This window comes from Frieseomelitta varia, unplaced genomic scaffold (assembly GCF_011392965.1).
Source record: "Frieseomelitta varia isolate USP_RPSP 00005682 unplaced genomic scaffold, Fvar_1.2 scaffold_880, whole genome shotgun sequence".
In the NCBI taxonomy this organism is placed as follows: domain Eukaryota; kingdom Metazoa; phylum Arthropoda; class Insecta; order Hymenoptera; family Apidae; genus Frieseomelitta; species Frieseomelitta varia.
The window spans coordinates 33,464-49,450 of record NW_025110679.1 but is presented as its reverse complement, the minus strand read 5'-3'; the positions used below and the strand labels follow the sequence as shown (position 1 = coordinate 49,450).

Sequence of the window (15,987 nt, the reverse complement as noted above, 5' to 3'; positions counted from 1 at the left end):
TGTAAGCTGCATAAGTCTATGTTTTCTTCTTTTGTAAATATACAATTTTTGTACCAGCCGATTCTTAAGGGATGATCTTACGAATCGTCGTCTCATCGAGCGACTTTCGTTCGAGACACGTGAGATCATCTCGTGATAATTTCGTCGTAACGCTATCATTACAAACATACTAGCCTGTATCTGAAGAATTGTACAGTGTGCGAAGCACGAAGGGACACGGGTTGTCCCGCCGGAAACAGAAAGAAAGACAAAATATCCGTGCGTAATAAAAATGGTTCTTCCAATAAACTCTCACGATTCTTTCTTCCCTTGATCTTTCAAACAGATGTAGACGTATTATTACTGCTGAAAGAATTATGGCACAAGCGCAAAAAATGTAACTTCTTTAAAGAAGTCACTTTGAATGAAAAATGAAAAATGAAAATTGATCAGAACGAGAAATAATTAAGCCATACTTTTGGTCAAACAATCAAGTCATATTTATATTAGTTGTACTTGTGATTAAATAATAAAAAAAAAAATGTCCAATAATGTTAGAAGTTTCACATTTTTGTTACGTTTAATTAAGCTGAATACAACATATGTCTGTCATGATTCTGAAAGGATCATTGCAAAATAATTTTAGCTTGTAATTATTAATGGTATACTTTAATAAAGTTTCTCGTATTTATTATTCATAGCTATATATATATTATTTCTTATTATTTTAAAATATAATTATTGTATTTTATTATTATTATTGTTTATTTTATTGAGTACGATACAGTATTCAATTTAGACTCCAAATGAATGAACTTGAATTAAATTTCTTTATAGTTGTTCAACATCATCAAGTACTTTTGATAAGAAAATAAACTAAAGAAAAGGAAATGAAAAGGAGAAATTTCTTTAAATTCTGAGAAATTTTCCCAAAATTACATCTGATCTGAATAAATCTGACACGCCGAAATGCTACGTATCGAGATAAAATAAATTTTAGACGAAACTTTGTTTCATCGGGTTTTTTTCTTTACTCTGCAGTCACGTCCAACATACATATGTTAAAGCGCGATTACATATGAAATTGCTATTTTCATGAAATATGTTCGCAACATTCATCGATTTTCAATCAAACACCGAACGAGAAAGGGACAGATACGGTTTTCACTCGTCATTTATTTGTATTCATTTTTCTTCAAAAAAGTCTTTAAATACTTAAATATTTATTTGTTTTCCTTCCGTGTTGTCTGAAAAAATGGAAATAAACTTATTTAGAGGATAAGTAGTAGAACGAATCTAGAGATTTATATTCGAATATTTTAATGTTAATAAATATTTGAATATTCACTATCACGACATATAAATATACACTAGAGCCTCCGATATCTGAGCCGACGTTATTCGAATAATTTAGTTAAATTAGTCCGATAATATTTGTCAGCGACAAATAAAGAAATATAAATAATTGTTATAAATAAAATTTTATTTATTCAATCATAACAAAATGAATGGAAAATTTTAAATATCAGATAAGTAGTTGTTCTATTATTCGAAAATTTGATTGTGTCTAGTAATTTGGATATAAGAGGCTTCGCTGTAATATATGTATATTACGATAATACGTGAATGTAATGAGATTAAATCACGAGTCGCTTACGAAGACTTAGATCGAATATTCGAAATTTGACAGTTTTTGCGGTGACGAAGCAGACGTTGACGAAGATAAATTGGCAGCTCTTGAATTTAACGGTATCTTAGGAGGCAAGTTCATTTTGTTTCGCGTCTTTAAGTTCGGTTCCAACGTCGTGCTTCCACTTTGTGGTCGCCCTGAACATCGAAATTGTACGTAAATGTCAAATGAATGAAAATGAACGTACTACTAAAATTAAATTTACATACGTCTATGCAAATTCATATCTTTCTGAGTACAATTAAAATGTAAACAGAGATTTATTTCACATTTTAAGTGTAATAACCAGTGTATAATTCTAATTTTAGTAATACGTATATTTCTGTATTATATATTTTTGTAATCCTGAGGTTTTTTTATAGTTATTTTCTCGCCCAATATGGTATTTACTAGAGGTGTGCGAGAACCCGAAATATCGGGTCGGGTCGGGAATACGACATTTTTTCGGGATCAGGAACATTTTTTCGAGAGTCTCGAATTTATCGGGATTCCCGAAAGAGTTGGAATTTGGGAAAGGATTGGGAACAAGCTTAAATAATTCGTCAAAGCCCACGCCTTCAACTGTATCGAAAGGTCGCAGATCTAGAACCATCATTCGATCACAATTCCTTCTGTTATATCTTTTGGTTCAACAATTTTTCGCGTATCATTTTGTACATGCGACAAATTTTATATCGATTCAGTTTCTCTTCTAGTACATGTACTTACGTTTGGATGCATATGGCTTCAAATGGCGTAATAAACCAGTAGTGTTTGCATACTTAGTTTTAAATTCATGGTGACAATGTGTGCATTCCGCCTTTGTATCATCTTTTTCCTGAAAATGTTCCCAAACGGAGCCTCTCTTTACCTTCTTCCTTCACACGATATCTTCTGCACTACTTCCTGCTACCACAACTTTACTCTCACTATCACTCGACATTCCTTTTTAAAGATTTTTAATCTTTATTAAATTCACACAGATTTTGAAATATACGTCTGAACCTACCGAATTTCTCAGCGATACTGCTCAACAGCGTACATAATGTTCAAGTATTAAGCACGCAGTCACACGTTTGTATACATCAGGTCACATTCTTAGAATCCGTGTTTCCAATAATTTCACCGGCAGAAGAAATTGAACTGTGTATTTACATATTTTGTAGGCTGTTATACAGCATTGCAGAGTAGTTCGAGAAACCGGTAGCCGGGTTCTCGAAATTTTCGGGAAACCTGATTCCTTCGGGAATCTTGAAATTTTCAGGAAGCCGACCCGATTCGACTCAACCTCGTCCCGACTCGTCGCGATTATCGGATTTTCGCACACTCTTAGTATTTACTGGTTTGTAAAATAAATTATAAACAAATTTCATCATTTATATTTCGATTTTAGGGATGACATCTTTCCCGAAATGCAAAATAGCAAAAATTTTAGGAAAGTTTTTGTAAGCTTTTGTAATTTTTTACAAATATAACTTCAGAGAAGCTACATAAAATGATATACTTATACCATCGTTAATTTGCTAGAAGGTTAATATATTTAAAAAAAATTCGATTTTTTTAGATATCTACGGTCGAAATTAAACGCCGAGAATATATGTCGCTGATCTTACTATACAGCAACTAGGCGAATCTCTGAATTTTGCAACACGGCAGAAGGCCTTGGCTACATTTCATTATCTTAACGGCGTTCGGAGAAGACTCTATCGTAGACGAGACTGATTACTGCGTTCATCTTGGGATATCCTAGAAGACTGACTCGTCAGTCAAACTTACGACGCTCTAGAGGAGCAATTTCTCTAGAGTGGTGTTTATTCCAAGCTAATCACGAATCGTCGCTAATCGAATGGTTTTTAAAGCATCTCTTCCAGAAAGTCACCTCCTATGTTTGCTAGGAACCCAAAGAGGCAGGTCAATTTGTTTCACGTTACGTATAATGTCAAGAAGTTCTCAATTTTCCAGATTTTCCATAATTTTCTAGACTTCTAATACGATTTTTATTTCAAGCATGGATCAAAAATTGAAACTGAACTATTTATCAAACTATTTATTATAATTTGTTGTGTACCAATTGTTGCATCCCGAGAACTCCACGACACCATTTACTACATATGTTTTATTTTGTGCAGAAATTAAATAACGAAGAGTTTCCAAATGTTCTTGGAAAACTGTTACTTGTTTTCACGACGAAAATGAAACTTGAGTTTTGATTGATTGTTTGGAAGCTGCATACGAGGTGTGAAATTCAGTAAAAACCTTTCAGTTACATAACTGACAGTAACCAACTAACTAACCAACAGTAACCAATCTAACTAACCAACTCTCTATTACTTTGGAATTTCATCAAACAGTTCACCATCATGTGATAGTAATATAACAATATGAAAATGATTCCTTGAACATTGAAGAGATCGTGATAATTAGGAATAGATTATGGATTTAATTTGAAAAATTAAAGGATACAAAAATGAACATAACCAAAGTACTTTTTATTTAATATCTCATTTAGTAGTAAAAAAAAAAATATTTTTACTTAGGCTACATTTCTTTGATTGTGTTTATAAAAATTTCAACTCGTACAAAGACCAAGAAATAGTCTAATCGCAGATATTCGGCTTTCTTTTTATTCTGCATATCTTTAATATGCTATCCTTCTTTCAACAAATAGTGATTATCACTTCGTATTGAAACCAACCGAACGCCCCATAATTTCTCGCTGACCCGAATTCTTAAAACGAAAAAAATCTAAAAACGGGTTTATCGCGGAAAAATGAATTTATCCAGACTCTAGACTTGAATCTATCTTCGCACAAACAGTTACCTTTAATTTTGTGAGTTGTGATACATGTATTCATTAAGGAACGAGCAATAATTTATCGTAACATTACAAGTACTTCAGTTTCATTAAATTTTACAAAATGGCAGAGATAAAGGCACAACAATGAAGAGATATTAAACAAATTCTTGGAACTCTCGTTTACGGCTTCAATGTCAAAAAATAGAATTTGATGGTATAAATCAGTTGAGAAAAGCTGCAAATGAAATCAGTTGAGGCAACTTTGGCTCCCGGTGATTGAGAAATAACAGACCAAACGAAAGAAGAAACTAGGATCGACGAAGTGCAGCAAATTATCGAGTGAAAATTTTTATTTATCGATTTCTTTGTTTGAAGTCAACTTTCTGAAAGAATTTACTTCCCTTGGGTAGACATATCTCTCTTCTAGCAAATGGACGACATATAAAGCTGGTTTTCTGCTATTTCCAGCTAACTATGATTCATTGTGCCTGTATGAAACGTTCTTCCACATAAATGACAAAAGTTATCGGAAGTGGTGATAATTTCTGTAGAAAAATAATAGAGGAGGCTGTGGCTTGTACATACATGTGCGGTATATACATACATATAACGTGCATGTAACACACGCCGTTCATAAGTATTATATTTATAGGAAGGCGAGATATAAATCTGAAAACTCGTTGAGAAGTTTTCGGCAATTTCTAAGAATTATTTCACTTCAAATCATAGATTACAAAGAACTTTGTTCGACGTCACAGCAGTGTCATTTAATATTTGAAATGACAAAATCAATCTTGAAATCTTATTATTTTATGAACTTTGAATTTATTTAGTTTTAATATTCATTGAATTCAAATTTTTAATGTTTATTATATTTGCTATTGTTCAATGTTACGCGTGCTATGATTGATAGAATTCAGATTCAGATTTCTTGGAGTTTTCCATCGAATTTTCTTTAAACTGATTTCAATTTCACAGGATTTGTAGTAAGTCACGGATTTGTATTTTTGTTTTTTACTCCATTAATTGTTTTATCATATTTCGGACAAGAGCATCAGGCTCTAATAATATTTATGAACGCGTATGAGTCATTACGTACAACACGTTACGTGCATATAACGTGTCGCACAATTCCCAGTTGTTTTTTACTTTCCTCTCAACTGGTTCAACATTCTTGAGAAAATCCCAGGTGAATTCTCCTCAACGTGCTTTTTGTCATCGCTGCTCTCATTATTAGGATTCCGACGCAAAATGCGGCTGAGGGAACCAGCGCGTGAATGGAACATCTTCTTCGGTGAGCCATCTTTATCCACCAACCTCAGCATCCTGCCTAAAGAATTGCTCTTCTCTTTCTTCGACATTTCCTCGGTATTTGCCACGGATTTAATCAGATTCTGAGGTAAAAAAATAATTTTAATATCAATCCTCTTTGAGGCGTATCGACGTCGACGCAATATTAAAGTGATTGTCTCATTTCATATGTTGGGGAATGTGGAATGTGGATGTAGTAAGTCGTACTTGTGAGATGTGTCAGTAAAGGAGAATTTAAAGGCATGCAAAGTGATGCAAAATTACGAAAGATATGCTTTTTGCAATATTAAATTCCTTACAATATCACCATCGATATCGAGGGATGATGATTTGCCCGCGACCGGCGTTTCGGAACGTTGCTTAAACATTTTCCCCATTCTATTAAGCGTAGCAGTCTTCAACTTTCTGGCATCTTCTCTGATATTCTCGGCCCTTGACAGTCTTTGTGTCAACTCCGCGGGTGCATCTTGTTTCTTCAACGAACTTTCGTCTTCGTGTGAATCTAAGATGTACGAATGAAATTGTACGAGTTGAATTTCTTTGTATCTAATTAATAATTTATACCCTACTGTCTCTTTAACAGAATATTCTATAAATTTGTCAATTACATTTACAAATTGGTTTACTTTTCAAAAAAAAAGGCAATTTTACAATTTTGAATATTCGAGTGCTTCATACGTTTATGTATTTTCGTGTGTTGCATTTACACCGCAGGTCTCTGAATTTTTAACAACAATTAAAATATTTCTTGCGTTTCCCATGAAATATTGCTTGGAATACAAAATTCAAATATAAAATAATACTTTTGACAATTTTTTTCACTGTAACTTTCAAAGTTAATATCTTACAGTAATTCCTTCTGCGTCCTTCATATATGAATTAGGTATAAAATAAAATAAAATAAAATAATTATTTGTTTGTCCCTAAGTGCTGCGATTTTCTTTAAAAAGCTTCCTATATTTTCTATATATTTTTTATTATTTAAAATTTATTTTGACAGACTGTGATACGTTTTCCTTTTGCTATAAAATGTTTTGATTTAATAAAGTTCGAAGACAAAAGCCAATTCTCTCTTTGTACAATTTAATTTGATTTAGCACATCTTTCGCGGTTCAAATAACGCTCTCTTTCAAAGGCGTATTCATTTCAATTAAACCCTTTACACAGAAATCGTTTTCGTCTTTTTTCCCCTTAAATTTATATTTTTCTACATTTTTGCTGTACATTTTTATGGGAATTAATTCCTCTGTTGATGACTAATTTTCCTTTTGTGCAATGGAATGTACACACAGAAAAAAAATTTGAGAACAACTTTTATTGCTAGTATTCAGTGTTTACAACGCGATTTTTAAATTGCATGTATATTGTTAATATAATATTATATACTATTATATGTAATATACAATTTTATATGTATAATATATCACACATTACAATAATATTAATTAATATATTGTTTGTTGTGTAAAGTATTATGTAAATATTATGGTACTGAAACAAATGTAATACTTGTCCTAAAACTTTTGTGCAAAGGTGTATGTAAAATTATACAGAGTATATATATATATATATATATATATATATATATATATATATATGTATATGTATGTATAAATACAAGAAGAATATTTAATTGCAAATACGACTCAACTTTTATTTACTACGAATGCATATTATATCGTGAATGCATTTGAAACAGGCGCGCAGTAAAATTTCCTCCGTCTGAGACTTGAACCTTTGAATTCCCAGAGCTCGAATCATAATCGTGATTTCCCAAAGCGCTGACGCAGAACAATAAGTTTCGAAAAATTGTTTCGAGGTGCATGGAACAATATCTTATTTGAATTTCTATGGAAAACTGTATGTAAACATCACTCTTAATTTTACTATAATCTTACAAGAGAAGTCGATAATAAATGGAAACCTACGATACAATTATAATATAAGTAAAAGGAATTAAAGGTTACGCGTGAATTCAGAAAATTTACAATTTTCCAGCAACTGGTTTATAATTGAACCAAGATTTGAACGAAAACTTTTGAAGTGATTCTAATACATATCTTTAGGAACTGAGAATCTTCAAGTTAAAAATATACTTTCAATGAGTTACTAAAATATTTTCACTCGCTCGATGAGTGAAAATATTTTACTCGTTCAACGATCGGAACGAATTTAATTTATTAAAAATGTCACGATAAAAAATTCTTGCCATTTCTGTTGAAACAAATGATTACAACGCATTTCTGTTCTGAAGGTTCTGGTATTATGAATATGATTGATCTCGTGAGACATCAATTAGACACTAACGCTGCGGTATAAATTTCAGTCAATTTTATGAACTGATGCAAACCTAACTCAACATGGTCATTAATCACTGTCACTGTTTACTCTCATCAGCCTTCGCATCATAAATCCTTCGAAGGTTGAACAACATTAACTATTGTCATGCATTTTTTGATTCTTCCAATATTCCGAATTGGAAGTTCCAAAACTTCGAATCACCGAACGATCAATATCTCTCTGAACTTTTTATCAAGACAGGTTTTTACAATTTTGACCGTTCAACTTACAAACTCAAGTAGTTTCGAATTCACGTCAATTTCTCTCAAATTGGAGTCCACACGATAGAAAAAATATCCTCGTACGTCCTTCTAGTAAATTTTTCTTTGGTGGATTATATTATGTACATTATCTCGTCTAGCAGCGTGAATTTCAAATTGTGGATGCATTTGATTGTCAGAGCGCTTAGACTAAAGGCTTTCATCGTCGTTGTATACTCATACGTGGTAGTGTATATTAAATATAAAAAACATTCAATGAGCAAGAAACACGATTGGCTGTTTTCAAACAATAATGCGTGTATAAATCACTGGCCAGTAACATTATCACTGCAAGAACACGAACGGATCATGTAATAGCAGTGGAAATTTATCGTACAGAAACTGTCATTTTTATCACTTACTGAGCAGATGGTGGCGGTATCCGTGTCGTATGTAATGTAATATATCAATGATAACAATTCTCGGATTTATATTATAAATCAGTGATAATAATGACAGACTTATCATCGTGTCCATAACGTGTACAGAGTGTTCGCGAAATTATGGACCAGTGTATTTTTGATAAGTAAAGTACGTTTGTGAACTAGAAAGTTGTAAAATTTTATATAAAATATTATATATATATATATATATATATATACACAGATACCATTTCTACTATCAAGTACGTACCTATTTCTAATTTGATCACGCTCTGACCGAGATTAAATGGATTGATATTTGTTTGCGGCTATAAATGGAAACTATGTAAACCCTCGTGCAACAACAACAGGTTGTGGCTTTCTCTAAAGCCATAATGGGTACGGGTCGTTTCCTTCGTTAATGATCGTTTTCAGCATTTCGAGTTCCAACAGTATTTGGATTTCAGTTCAGCGCTAACAATGCACGCCTTACAATTGAACTGATGTACGTGTTTTCTATTCGAATTTTAGTCTAATTCAGGTTAGTCTAGATTAAATTTAATACGTCGTATCTTTGCCTGGAAAGTCCACGTGAAACATAACGGGGCAAATCTTGGAGAAGAATATTCGCTTCGCGTTACTTTGTTAATTAATTAAACTTGACGAATTGTTTAATAATGAAATATAAATTAATTGAAGTTAATAATAAAATGTAATTAATTAAATTACGTCATTAACTTTGTTAGTTAAATAACACTCGCAATAACGAGACGTATTTTTCTAATAATAATTGCTTATTTTTCGTGTAATAAAGCGGAGAGAGTAAAGTGCAACTTCCTGAGGACTGCAACGATACGATAAGCTTCAAAACTCCCCTGAGTATGCCCACGTTGTTTACTGATATTATTACACTCTAAAAAGCTTTTGTTCAATACGATTTCTTCCCCATTTTTCTCATTTGTATCTATTCTTTTCTTTTTCTAAATTTTAAGACAAACCTAATAACACACTTTACTGATGCAATTCGATTGTACAACGGTGTGTTTTCCTTTACGTTATACATATGGCCTGGCTCACATATTCAAGTGTCGAGGAAGGGATAAATCTATAAATATTTGAGTTGAGAAACGTAAACTGCCGACACTGTTTCGATATTGAACATCCAACGGGGAAAACGTGGTTACCGTTGCACGTGGAAGCAAATGTCTACATGACACGCGTATGGCATTTCTAAAAGTAACATGGTCATTTGAACCGTCGGTCTGCCGAAAATCGACGAGCTTCATAGAACAAAAAGTTAAAAGAAATAATATACATTCATTTTTTTTCAAATTCCTCTTAAAACTGACATTTAAACAAGCATCGTAGAAAGTATTGTTACAGACGTAGTCATTTAACATACGTGTAAAATGCATAAAACAGCATGCTCTTAAAAAGTTATAACAGTTCAAAATATCAACAAGTATTTCGAATGTTTTTAGGGGCCCAGTGCACAGTTTGCATTAATGCTTAATCTTCAGTTGAATTGTTTAAATACAATAATAAATTAGTTGAGAATTACTTGGAGTCAAAGACAGATGCTTCCTCCGTGTAAATTAGTTTACTTACTCGATGTGGTCCGTAATGTAATCGATTGTGAATTCCTAATTACTTCCTGCTGCGTGGGAGAGCGATTCGTTGAACTATGAGATTCATCGGAGCCTGCTGCAGCCTGCTAAATAAAAGTTTCAGACTTTTATTTCCTTTCTCAGCGTCTCGACAATTTAGAACAAGGAACGAAATTTCGTTCATAAACGAATGACAAGTACAACAGTATAGATAAGTATTGCTTAGAATTCAGTCATTTAATGACAACTTTATAGCGTAAAAAACCAAATGTTAAAGAAAAGATGAATTTCGATTGTACTATACAGACTGACAAAAAGGCAGATAATTCATGATTTTATAATAATAATATAATAATATGATAATAATAATAAGAGCAATGAATAGGTGGACAAATATCAGTTTTAAATCGATTTTTCCACGATACCGTTACAGAAATTATTATAATTTCGTTCGTTTTGTGGATATTTAATTCTAACATGTTAATATAGGAATGTTAGTTGTTTCAATGTTTGGAAAATCTTTTTCGCTTAAGTGTAAAAGCATTGGAAATTTTTTAAAAGGGTAAAAGTTTCCGAGCAATGTAGCTAATGAACATATTAGTTCATTTGCTTTAGTTAATAGACTAATAGAATATTTATGAAAATTTATATCGTTATGAATTTTATTCAAAACATGAAACTTAGATAGGAAATTAATTTTGTCCATTTTTCGTGTCTCCGAAATTTCCATAAATGCATAAAAATCCGCTATCCGTTCTTTAAATAACTCTTAATAGCCCTTAATAGCCTTGAGTGAAAACTTGGCACAGTCTCCGAGACGTCGAGATTCGAGCACTGTGTTTAATCTCTCTACAGTCTAATAAAATTAGATATTCCGATCAAAAAAGAAAAAAATATATTCTTAAAATATTTCCTAAAATATTTCCATTCGTGATAAAAAATATGTTTTACGTCTCTCTTTTCATAACGAAACACTTTCTAAAGAGAGTCTTTTTCCCAGGTATAATTATTTTAAAACAACACTTTTTTGTGATGAAAAGTAACAAAGTACGTTTTACATTTACAATTGTGTAATAACGAACTTTCGTTCGAAGATTTTATTTTGATATAATTGCTGGGACGAGTGTATTGATACACTTGAATGTGGACCAAATTTTGTGTAGTTTCGAATTTGGAAATTATTTTTGTATTTCTGAGTCATTGTCTATAAAATGGCCAGAATTTCTCAATTTTTTGGCATAACAGAAAATCCTTGATGAACAGAGTATCAATGCTTCGTACATAGAGTTATTTTGCCTTTTAAGTTTTGTACCATTTTTAATTATTATTAATTCAATATTTTTATGACACAACGTTACATACTTCAAATAATTTCTCTATGGATATATTCAGATGTTAGAACAATTTTTGAAAATATTACAGAATTTTATATGTAAATGTTTATGTGCTTACGAATACAGAAGCATATTAATATTCAAAATAATTCGCAGCGTCTGATACACTTATAATGTCTAAAATGGAAATTTCAATATTGCTGCATATATACATAATATTAATTTTCGTGATTATAACATGAGACTTTGAACGAAATTGTTTATAACTTGTTCGTTAATTTCACTATTCTTCATTAGACGAATTTTATGAAACAAGAAATTATGTGTTGCATACGTAGATCAAATTTCTTCATGTTAAGAAAGTTTATTGAAAAGTTATTCATAAGCTTGCGTATAAAATTCCATAATCTCCTTGAAGATTGTTTTAACATTATTCAGGTTTAAAGATTGTTTGAAACTTTGTCCAATATTAGTAATAAAAAATTTATTTAACATAATATGACTAGTGAAACTAGTAAATTTTATCTATTTCACGTTCTGAATCATTTTCAATTTATATTGTATTATACATTTTATAGTTATTAAACTACGAATGATATTAATTTCAAAGTTTAATTAACATTTTCTTGACTAACTCTCAGAATTTTCTCAGAACTATTCGACTCAAATAGGTATATATGTTTTTAATGTCATACAATGTATATAATTTAGAAATGATGATATTGTGCTTATCACTTGTCAGATGAACAAAAAAATGTTAGGATGAAGAAGGCATACAACAACTAATGCTAATAAAAGCAATTTTTTCAAATTTGAAAATTTTTATGAGGAAATTTTATGAGAAATAACAGGAATAAATAAATAAATAGACGACAAGTATTTTATTTATTCGATGGATATTGCAAACAAATTTTAGAACGAGTTCGTGTGTTTGTAATATTTGCGTTAGTCAACACAAACAATTGTTGATTAAATTGATCGAAAACACTTTTAATTGTAAATCTAACTGCTTCTCCAATCTTTTAACTACAAATATGTCGTAATTGTGATTCATTAGTGATTCATTAATAGTGATTCTTTTTACATTTAATTGGAAATTTAATTGGTTCTAGTTTTAATACTAACTGTGCTGATTGATTTTCAGTCGTTCCAACTGTTCTATTTTAATTGATAATTGTAAACTGCACTTGTAAAGTTTTATTTTCTTCTTTTACTCATAACATATATAACTATTATATATAGCATGATTGAATAGCGAATAAAACTTTAGAAAAACTTTGAATTCTTTTTTCTTTAATATGGTAATTTACATTTTATTTTATATTTTAATGGCAATGTAATTATATTATAATATGTGATAATATATTTGTATAATAATTATCACTGGAATATGTATGAGGTAAAACAAAATGTAAATTATTATATAATACAAGCATAAATTTTAATAATTTAATATAAAATTAATTATTAATTATTAAATAATTAATTATTAGTAGTGAGAAATATAGTGAGAACATGAGAAAAGCAGAATAAACGTGTAGTTGACAAAAGAAATGACTTACTGATTTCTGTAGTTTAATTTCTTTGTAAGTACTATCGTTCATTCTCTGACGTGAATTTTATGGACAATTAAAGATCGACAGAAGACAATTTCTGTTTGGTATTATACACCAAATGGTTTATAATAATATTTTGGTATTGGTTTAAATTTATTCCCTCTGAACGATATTCTTCGATTTCTTTATGCACAATCCTATTTTAAAAAAAAATAAATATTAATATAAGCTGTTGTTAAAATTTGAAGAATAGTTTAAATGAAATTCTTAGAATTTACTTAAATTCTACTTTCACGTACAAATGTCCAACATAATTTTATTTGTTCTAGTTCGATTATTTTTTACAACTATATTGCCACATTATCAATCGTCTTTTGTTATCTGAACGTTATTGATTTTAGGGACGTGGCCGCACGTTTTATCAGAGCGATACAATTAAAATCACCGTGTAAAGTTGTAAGAGTTAAAAAGCGATGAATTAATCGTTATGCAATTTTATCATTCGCTTTTCGTGCCGTTAGATTTCTTTCCTTAATCAAAAAAGTTTTTGATAGTTACTCACACACGGGTGTTCAATATTTTATGAAAAATAGCTCGCTACGCGCTTCCTACAAAGAGCCAGTGAACAATGTGTTAAAAACTACAAATTCATATATATAATCTTCGAAAAATTGATGCACCGAATGCACAATCGTAATGCATTTCTAATCAAATAATTAAAGAAAATTGATTGCACTTTAAATAAATAACTAAGACAATGCGTGTCAAATGTTCCCGAAGATGAATTTTACCATCAACTCTGGTACGCTTCGTTGTTAGAAATGTGAAAAATATGTGCCATATGTTAGAAAAAATAAATATAAGACCTGTACTTACGTGCTGCACAAGACAACGTAACAGTTTATTTAACAAAAAAAGAAAAAGAAGAGAAAATGAAACGTGTGAAATTAACACGAAAGTTATCGACGGAAAGATGGATGATAATCTTACGTCTGTACCGTCAATCAGTCAGAGTTACCTAGAAATACGATGTTCAACCACGTCGTTTCTTTGGTCGCTTCGCAGAGTTGCGAAAATTGCCAGGAAGAAACGTAGCTCTGCCTGCTATCTTCTTACTCGCTCTCTGACTGACGATGCACGTCGTTCATCCCCCCGACTTCCGTTCTTCGTTTTTTCACTCTCGATCTCCGGGGCTTCGTTCAAAGCTTGAACATTCGCGGACGAACGACGTTAACGTTATCCCCCGTTCTCCCGATGCAAATTTGTGAAACGTGCGTGGAAAAATGTACGCCCACGTGGTCGTTTCACGACGTTCTATCGGGGAAAAAGTGGTAATGGTCGTTGAAATGGACGTACGAGCGTTCTCCTTTCGTTCGTTCCTTGGCCAGTAATGGCGGAATGATAGTCCGTTGTCTCGCGAGCTGAAGTCCCAGGCGCTGCTGAATATTTCAAATACGGGGTGCACCGAAGTTTACTGGTCAAATGTTGCCAGTGTGTTACAGGCTAAAATGTTACGTTGCAAAGAGTCCATAAATACTTCCCTGATATCTTTTAACAGATTTTTCAACAAATCATTCAATAAATCTTACAACAAAAATATTATTATAATTTCAGCGATGGATTAGTCAAGACCAATTTCCTGAGCTTCTCGGCCGTCAGACCAAATTTATATCTTTAGATCTCGACATTTGCGGCAAAGCAAGAATTTACAATACAAAAGTATTTACAAGCAACGAAACTCCGTGTGAAAAAATTCGATCAATAGTAGTTCGATATTAATTTTGCATTGATAAAGCAATGCACGTAAATATGTATAGCTCTGAGTTTTGTACTTTTGTTGTAACTCTTTAATGAAGCATTCGTACGCTATACATGACGTAGTTTTAGTCTTACTTTTACTTGCAGAACATGCTGGAAAAATTTTAGTTTTCCACGCGAAGGATATATAAGGTTTTAGAAACTTTTGTAATATTGCCATAAAACTTGGAACAAGCGTAAGGACCATCAACTCTAGTTAAAAATTAATTTCATTTAACATGTTCGAGGCAGGCTTCAGTCGATTTTCCAACCTGAGCGAACTCTTTTTCTTTCACATTTTTATATATTTATATATTCAGAATGTGTCGTCATATTTTTAGCGTAAGTGTACCAGGCTATGTTTAATTGCGGTTTTGCAGAAGAATGCGTCCTAAATGTGGCAAATTAATCAACCGAAGGGTCGCAAGAGAGATTTTGGGTTAATGCCAACATTCATCCTTGATGGTTTAATATCATAATGCAGAGGCGATGTTCGAAATAACCTCGAACAATACGTCATTAATTATAATGCATTGTAATTATACAGATTATAATAGCTTGATGGTAAACTGTCATGTATTGCACGCGTGTATATGTGCATTAATTTTATGCATTAAGTGTATTCCACATAAGTAGCGCAACAAAAATGTTTGAAAGAAATTTTACATTAGTAATTTATTTAGTATTATCGCACTTATTTCGATAATTTTCGAATGACGTGTCAAAGTAGTATTAACATTATTAACCGGGTGAATGAAGCTTCAAGTTCTTAATTCTTCTAATTTGAACGTGCCGTTTTGTTTTCTTGAAAATATAAGACGTATGTCGAAGAAGCGTGTGATTTAGTTCAAAGACAATTTTGACAATGCGAGATTTATTGATCATGCAAGTTCCTGTGAAACATAGAAAAAAAATGTAACTGGTAAATCGTGCTCTTTCTTTGCAGTGTTCGTACAGAGACGAAATTCTCGAGTG

The 15,987-nt window shown here is 31.6% G+C and overlaps 1 pseudogene; it reads right to left on the bottom strand.

The window, feature by feature from the left end:
- Nucleotides 1-1,551: 1,551 nt before the first annotated feature.
- Nucleotides 1,552-13,310, bottom strand: LOC122536954 (annotated as a pseudogene).
- Between the last annotated feature and the right edge of the window lie 2,677 nt (nt 13,311-15,987).